Source organism: Marmota monax, unplaced genomic scaffold (assembly GCF_021218885.2).
Source record: "Marmota monax isolate L192 unplaced genomic scaffold, Marmota_monax_Labrador192_F-V1.1 WCK01_AAM20220418_F8-fsc00165, whole genome shotgun sequence".
Taxonomy (NCBI): Eukaryota; Metazoa; Chordata; class Mammalia; order Rodentia; family Sciuridae; genus Marmota; species Marmota monax.
In genome coordinates this window covers 893,342-901,600 of record NW_026693851.1, presented here as the reverse complement: position 1 = coordinate 901,600, position 8,259 = coordinate 893,342, and the positions used below count along the sequence as shown (strand labels likewise).

Genomic DNA, 8,259 nt, shown 5'->3' with positions numbered 1-8,259 from the left:
AATTGCATTTTACAAATTAATGGCCAGTCCACCATATTCCTTACTTAGGATTTTCCTATTGAGATTTTTTTAATCATATAGGATTCCCTAAATGATTATTAGAATGAGTTTACTTCTTTGTTTTTGGATCTGTCATCTACCTGCTTGCTTCAAAAATTGTTGTCTTGTGTAAAATCTCAAAACCTTAAATTTGAATATATGTTCAGTGATATTGACAGTCACCAATAATATGTGACTTGAGCTTTTACAAGTTTTTTTTACAGATTTTTTTTTATGAAGTGTAGTATTTTCCTGCTTTGGAGGGGATTGCTCTGTCTCATTTTCTTATGTCCTTCCCTGTTTCATTATCCACTTTCAAATTTTAGTAAAGAGAATAACTAGGAAATATAAACTTCAAACAACATTAGCAATTTTTAAGAGTTTATAATTTCTAATTTCTGCTTGAGTATTTCAAAAATACTTACAAATAGAAATTTTTCCTTTAAGTGAATTTTATTATGTAAACAATTTATGGGGGCTGGGGATGTGGCTCAACCGGTAGCGCGCTTGTGGCCTGGGTTCCATCCTCAGCACCACATACAAACAAAGATGTTGTGTCCGCCGAAAACTAAAAAATAAATATTAGAAAAATTCTCTCTCTCTCTCTCTCTCTCTCTTTAAAAAAAAAAAAAAAACTATATTCTAAAAAAAAATTATTCTGTACATAAATGTGTATATCTATTATAAAATAACTCAAACAGTACAAAAGCATATAAAGTAAAAACCATTCCCTTCTTCCTGCATGAGGCACAGAGAAGACCACTGTTAATAGTTTTGTGTTCTTGAGGATATTTTTATGCATATATTTTTTACCCAGATGAGCTTATTATGTAAATTTTCTCCAACTCTTACTTTTTGACAAAGTAGTAACAAGTTCATGAGCTTTGAAAAAGTTCTTCAGTGCCACTTTTTTTCATATTTAACAGCATTATTGAAGTATAAATTGGCACCTGGCAGTGACATGTTTAGATAAGTTTTGATATCTGTGAAACCATTGAGACAATCAAGATAATAAACATATCTATCCATTTCCCCCACAAGTTTCCTCATGTTTTTCTTCAGTGCCACTTTTTAATTATTAGAAATGATTCTGGAATTTAATGCTTAGTAAAGACTATATATGGCTATTCATCCTTTTGTAAAGAATTAATTAAATAAAAGGGCGGGGGATATGGCTCAGTGGTAAAGTAAATCACAGTGGTAAACATAATCACAACTAAATCTTAATTTACATTATCTCATATTCCTGCCTTAGTTTCCCAAGAATTTGAGATTTTGACCGTACCACTACACCCAATTTTATTTTCTTTTAAATGGTAAACCTATATTAGTTAAATAATCAGGGGGAAAGTCTGCTTATATAGTAGGATAAATTAGGTCAAGGGTATTTTACTTCAGGTTATATATAATTAGTTTTTTAATAAAGTTATGTTTCTTTTCAGCCCAGTGCTGATTTGCTTTGCAAAAATGGTGAACAGAGATTTCTCTGAGGTAGACAGAGATTCCTTTGAGGTAGTTAATGAAAACTACAGATTTATTTCTAGCTAAAAAATTTGCATAAACCCATGTATTTTCTAAGCAGTTCAGAGTTTGCAAAATTCAGATTAAAAACTCAGTTAACAAAGGTAAATTCCACTCAACATTCATGCAGGTATATTTAAAAAATGTTTCAAAGCACTAGCACAAGTTCACATAAAAATTACAATTTAAAATGAAAATTAGCAATAATATAAATACACAAAAGACATGTTTTGCCAAAGTATGTCAACATTTTGTTTAAAGACCAAATAATGAATTGAATTTATATTTTTAAATCCTTAAAAGTATATCAAATTTAGTTTAAATCTGTCTCTCGCAGAATAGACAGGTGGAACAAACTCAGAAATTTTGTTAAAGTACATGGACTGTGCTGGTAATTATAATATCTAACAAGATAGTGTTATCATAGACTTGGTAGTGTGCTGAACATTGCATATATTAATTCACTTAATTCCTGGTTATTTTTTAAATGTGGGGGGGTACATGTATGAAGATTTTTTAAAAAAATTTTTAAGAGTCTAAAATATTTGATAGCTTTTTAAAGGGAATTAGAAAAAATTATAGTCTTTGCTTACAAAATTTTATAATTTGGGAATTAAGCCAGTGAGATGAACATACTGACAAAAAGTGTCGACAACATGCTATAATTTTTACTGTAATAATTAAAAATAAACAGCTATTTTTTCCTTAGATATTTCATATCTCTTATATTCTGATTGGAGCTTGGCAAGTTGAAAGTATTAAGGGAAATCTTTTTGACCAAAGTCAACTGAAAGAAAATAAAAACAAATAGATGATAGAAATGAGAAAAGGGCAGAGGACAGAAAGAGAAATTTGAATGGAAAGTTATAGTATATCCCTGTGGACAACTCAGGATTAACAAGTGGGATCATTTCCTCTCAGTCAATTATACTAAGAATAAAAAAGCCAGAGGCAATTTTAACTATTACATATTAAGCCATTCTGGTTTTTAGGAATGTTTTGCTTTTCACCATATGACAGTTGCTTATTTAATAGTTGTTGGTACTTGAAGACTTTGGAGGAAGTAATGACCTTTGTACATATTATTAAATTGTTCATAATAGATTTTAAATTCTTTGGGATGCCCAGATACCAAGTTCTGTGAAGCATAGCTCTTATGTGAATCATGTCCTTTGAAATACTTGGAATTTGAAGAACAGGATATGTAGTTTATATTATAACTAATTTTTAGACAACATGTGACAAAGTAGTTTTTTCCTGTTTACTTTGTAAACTCTGAGTGCATTTAAAGTTGAAAGCAAAGGACAAAAGCTTCCTTGTTCATGGCCCATATCCCAATATGTTTTTCTGAAATTGCCAATATTGTCTGACCAATGTCTTCATTTTTTGTTGGTTATCAAATATTTATTACTAGTTTTATTTCTATATAAAAGGCTATATAAAGAAGAGCGTCATAATTTTCTTTTAATTTTATATTAAGAGAAAGGACAGTTAATAAAGCTAAAATATACCTTCATTTTATTTGTATATGGCTTGCTGCAAATTGAGAGAGATGAAGAATATTTTAGATCAAGGACAGATGTTAAGCAAAAGCTTATGACTTTGGGTAGATTGGAAACATGATTAAATGAGCAGAGTAAATAAAAGTCCCTGGTCAACTGAATCCTAATGGGGAAATAACAGTACTATATAATGATGGATCCTCAGTTTCAAAAACAAATCTTTCCTGGAAGTGGTACCATTTCAGGTCAAGAGAAACAGTAAGAACAAAATAATGAGCACACATGATCTTTACTAAAGTATGAACCAGAAAAGCTGATCTGCCTCAAAGAACCATTAATATTTTAATGCCAAATTTATAACACATTTCTTCAAAAGTTTAACAGAGGTTTCGCTTTTAAAACTCGGAAAAAACAGTGATGGTAGGTGTAGTAAAAGCTAAAGTTTTTAAATGCTTGAAAACAATTACAGGCAAATGCCTTCAATTATCCTAAATATAGGAAAGTCTTGTTGTACAGTCTCCTTTCTTTCTTCTCTCCTCACTAGTAATTTTATTAAAGAAGACAGAAACAAATGTGCCATGATCTTACCCAATCAGTAGTATACTGATAATTCCTAGCAGTTTTTTAAAAAATATATAGGTGCATTGATTTATCTTATAAGCAAGCATCAAGAACAGCATTTTTTTTTTTTTTAATTGAGACAGGGTTTCACTATGTTGCCCAGGCTGGCTTAAAACTCCTGGACTCAAGTAATCCTCTTGCTCAGCCTCCTGAGTAGCTTGAGACTATAGCTCAATTACCTAACAATTTTCAATGATGTTCTTTGTATTGGTGTACTGGAGATCAAGCCCAGTGCCTGGCATGTGCTAGGCAAGTGCTCTGCTGATGAGTTATATCCCCAGCCCCACCAAACAGTTTTTAAGCTATCGCTCACTGTTAAAATTATTCAGAACTTTTTTATCTTTCCTTATTCCTGGGGCTACCATAATAAAATACCACAAACTGAGGACTCAAACATCACAAAAATTTATTGTCTCAGCTCAGGAGGCTAGGAGTCTGAGATGAAGGTGCTTGCAAGGCTGGGTGCTTCTAAGGGCTGTGAGAGAAGCTGTTGAATACCTTGAGCCTAGTGACTGATGGTGTGCTGACATATCACCCCAATCTCTGCCTCACCTCTACAGTATAGTCTCCCTTTGCTGGTTGTCTCCAAATTTCTTTTTTTTAATGTATATGCCTATGATATGGGTGACTTTTTTTTTTTCAGTTGTAGATGGGCACATTATTTTTATGTGGTGCTGAGGGTCAAACCCAGTGTCTCACACTTGCAAGGCAAGCGCTCTCTCCACGGAGCTACAGGCCTAGCTCCTACAAATTTCCTTTTTAAAAGAATATTAGTCACTAGATTAGGATATAACCTAAGAACCTCACTTTAATGTGATTACCTCAAGACCCTATGTCCAAATCAGATTGCATTCTGAGGTATAAGAAGTCATTCATCCATCTGCTATTGCCAGAGCAGGCATGGAGTTCAGAGCATCATCCAGAGATCTTTACATACACTACTTAATGCTTTCTTCCTCATTGATAAAATTCTCAGTCTGGTTTCAGAATTGAAGTGCTTCTGGACTTAGATAACTTTATTCATTCTGTGAAACAGTATGGCAAATGAGAAGGAGCTGGCAGTGGACAGATAATGGCCTTTTCTTCTTTTTCTATGAATAACAATCCCATTTTGTGTTAGGAGAGCAACACAAAATGGAAAATGCTAATGGGAATCAGTCCTTATTATGTGTTGGACTGTTGTAAACTTCTGTATATTCTCTATGAATATTAGTCCTTATCTTGATTTTCTTATGTAGCTGTACTATTACTACAAAGGAGACTCCTAAGGTGCAAAGAGTTTACTTAATTTACCCAAGGTCATAAAGGGTTAGAGTGGTAAAGGGATGGGTGCATTTCTTTATTTTGGTGTAGAACATAATTGGGGGGGGGTACAAGAAGGGATATCATTCTAAATGAAATAAGCCAGTCACAGAAAGACCAATACTGTGTGATTCCACTTACATAAAGTATCTAGAGTAGTCAAACAAAAAAACAAGGAATAAAATGATTGTTGCCAGGGAGTGGGGAGTAGAGTAACTGGAGAGTTCCTGCTTAATGGGTGTAAAGTTTTAGTTATATTAGATGAACACGTTCTAGAGGTGTGTCTATAACATTCAAAGCAATTATATGATATTGTGTAATTTAATATTTGTTGAGAGCAGATCTCATAGCAGTTGTTCTTAACACACACATGCACACACACAGAGAACATGATCTTTTCCTCCTTTATATTTTGAAAAATTTCAAAGCTGCAGAGAACTTGAAAAAATAGTGCAATGAATACCCATATGCTTACTCTTCTTTGATTCAACTGCCAACATTTGCCACATTTTCTGTGTGTGTGTGTGTGTGTGTGTGTGTGTGTGTTTGAAAGGAGGGGGAGATCATTTGAAAGTAGTAGAATCTAAAACTTCAAACTTTTTCTTCAAAAATAATAAGATCAATGCTATACAGGAATCATTTAGTTTAAATTCAGATACTTACCAATACAGGACTTTACACTTAAAGAGAATCCAACAACAACAACAACAACAACAAAATGGAACAGTTGAAATTTTGTAGGACAGTGCTATTATTTTAAATATCTAAGAAATAGCTAGAGACATGATACTTAAAATATATTGAGTCTCCCTTTTATTTCCCAAATTTTTATTGGTGCATTATAGTTGTACATAATGTTGGGATTTGTTACATATTTGTACGTGCACACAATAACTAGTCTTTCAATTTCCAAGACAACAGTATGACGTAGGTAATATTATCATTTTCACAGCTAACTCAAATAACTAAAGAGGTAACTTTCCCAGGATCACTCAACCCACGTACACCAGAGCCCAATGCAAACCCAGGCTGGGTGGTTCTAGAGTTGTAACTCTTTCCGCTTTGTGCCTAGATAAATACTTGGTGGCGGGGGTGGGGAGGGTCTCCGGATTTAGGAATTTTTGCTACCCTTCTACGTGCAAGTCATATTTAATAGGAAATACTGGCTTGGGTACTAACAACGATTCTCAATTTTGTCTGATGTAGCGCGCTTGGGCGCGCTTGTGTTTTTAAATCCATAACCTAAATCCAGAGAGAAACCAGGTACCAGAGAACTCAAGGGAGGCGGGGTATGTTGCCTAAGGCCGGCGGCCCAGTGCATCCTGGGAGTTGTAGTCCCAGGTGTCCAGGGCAAGCCTGCGCCGGGCTGCGGGAGAACCTGCCTGCATTCCCAGAAGCCTCCGGGGCTGCTTCTTCCCTGGGAACGCACTTCCGGGGACGCGGAGAGGGAGACGTTCCAAGAGGCTCCTCCGTGTGGGCGAGTGAAATGCCCTGGCTGTGAGGAACAGGTAGGTGTGGTCAAGAATGTTCCAATTTCAGAGTCTTTTGCATAAGTAGTTGGGGATTTTATGTAAAACAACTAAGTCGAAGGAAATCAGGGACATTGGAAAACGTTGTCCACATTTTTGGAGGTGAAAATCGAATGAGGTATTTGATACAGCTTTAAAATGTTGTTTTGTACGGAGGAGTATGGAAATACTGCTGCTGGAGAAGCTGAGGGCTTGGAGCTAGACTGGCTGGGGTGTGCGGTGCGGAGCTGCAAGTTGCTATTTTTGAAAAACCAGCTGATGCTGGTTGTGTAATCATGACCTGCTCGCGGTTCAAACCCACTCAGTGTTGCAGGGATGGGCTTGCTCTGAGAACGTCCTCAGTCATCACAGTTGCGGTCTCTTTCCATTGGCTCTAACTAGGAGGATTACTCACCCCCACCCGGCTTTTTCCTTTCTGCCAGCTCTGGGCTTCCTAATGACACAACTCAGGGGAAGGACGGGGGAGGCAGTTGCCCCTGGAGCTTGATTTGCATTTCTCCAAAGCTCTGGTTCTGTGTTTGGTCTTTGAAGGGACCAGGCATCACGTTAGAGAACGACCAAATGTGGTGTACTCGCTTAAAGTGATTGATCAGTGATCCAGTTGTGTGTTATTATAAAACGATTTCCTCTGACTTTGGAGTAAGCAGTTATGCTTGTTAACAATTCAAAGACTTATAGATGGGGGAAGGGGACACTTGATTGAAATCAATGCCTTAAGGCTCGTGAAACAAGCCTTAAGTTTTCATTCTTATCCTGCCTGTTTGAGATAAATAGTATTCGAAGAAGACATTGCTGATTGTTAAAATAGATATATGGAAATATCCTAGAATGGCAAATTGAACCACCAGTGGAACTATAAACTAAAAGTTGTAGAAGCATTCTAGTTGCAAATTGCAAATTTTAGGATATACTATGCAGATCAGCTTTACCTAGTTTTGTTGTGGTATCCTTTTAAAACATATTTTAAAACAGTGTATTTCTTTTGCTTCTAATACAACTACAGAGTATTTCCTCATCCTCTTTTCACTGTAGTCATATGAGAAGGATGTAAAATTGTATTAAACATTGATCATGTTTCCAAGGCACTAAAGTGATTTGTATCCTTCTCAGATTATTTGAGAGTTATTTCTTTATCAAACAATTTATGAATTTAAGAATAGTCTGACCTTTTTTTTTTTTTTTTTTTTTTTGGTCCTTTTAAACCAATGCTGAAGATTGAACCCAGGGCATTGCATATACTATATAGGCATTCTACCACTAAGCTACATTCCCAATCCTAAACTGCCTTTTTGGCTTAACATTTCATTCATTTTGGGTGATTGCTAATTATTTTTTCTAATTTCATATGAATTCAAATTGAGTTTTTAGAAAAGTTTTATATTTATTTGGGGGCATTTTTCCTGTTTCCTAGGCCCAAATCATCTCTACTGTGTGTTCAGATGTACATGGGTTTCTTCTAAGTTGACTAAAGCTGTTTTAGAACTTCAGGTACCTCAAAGAGTAAGTACATCCTTTGGTTATATCTTATTTCCCTTCCTCCTGCTCAGTTAATAATAATGCTTTTGTTCCCCCTCTTCTTCAACCAAATAAAGGCATAGGACAGCCTTGTGAGTGCAAAGATTGATGACTTATTGTTTCTAAGAAAACCCAGATTACAGGTAGAAAGGACTGCCAGTGTTCCCATAAAGAATTGATTTAGCTGCCATGAGACATGTGTCTTTTATAGCTAGCTGTTCCTCTGAATT

The 8,259-nt window shown here is 35.3% G+C and overlaps 1 protein-coding gene across 6 annotated transcripts in view; it reads left to right on the top strand.

Moving 5' to 3' along the window:
* The first annotated feature begins 6,362 nt into the window (after positions 1–6,362).
* Positions 6,363–8,259, top strand: part of Cldn12 (claudin 12) — a 49,328-nt gene continuing 47,431 nt past the window's right edge. For all 6 annotated transcript variants that reach the window (XR_009228456.1, XR_009228455.1, XR_009228458.1 and 3 more), the window contains exons 1-2: positions 6,363–6,493; positions 7,926–8,014. The gene's annotated coding sequence lies outside the window, so the exon portion shown is untranslated. The remainder of the gene's footprint in view (positions 6,494–7,925; positions 8,015–8,259) is intronic.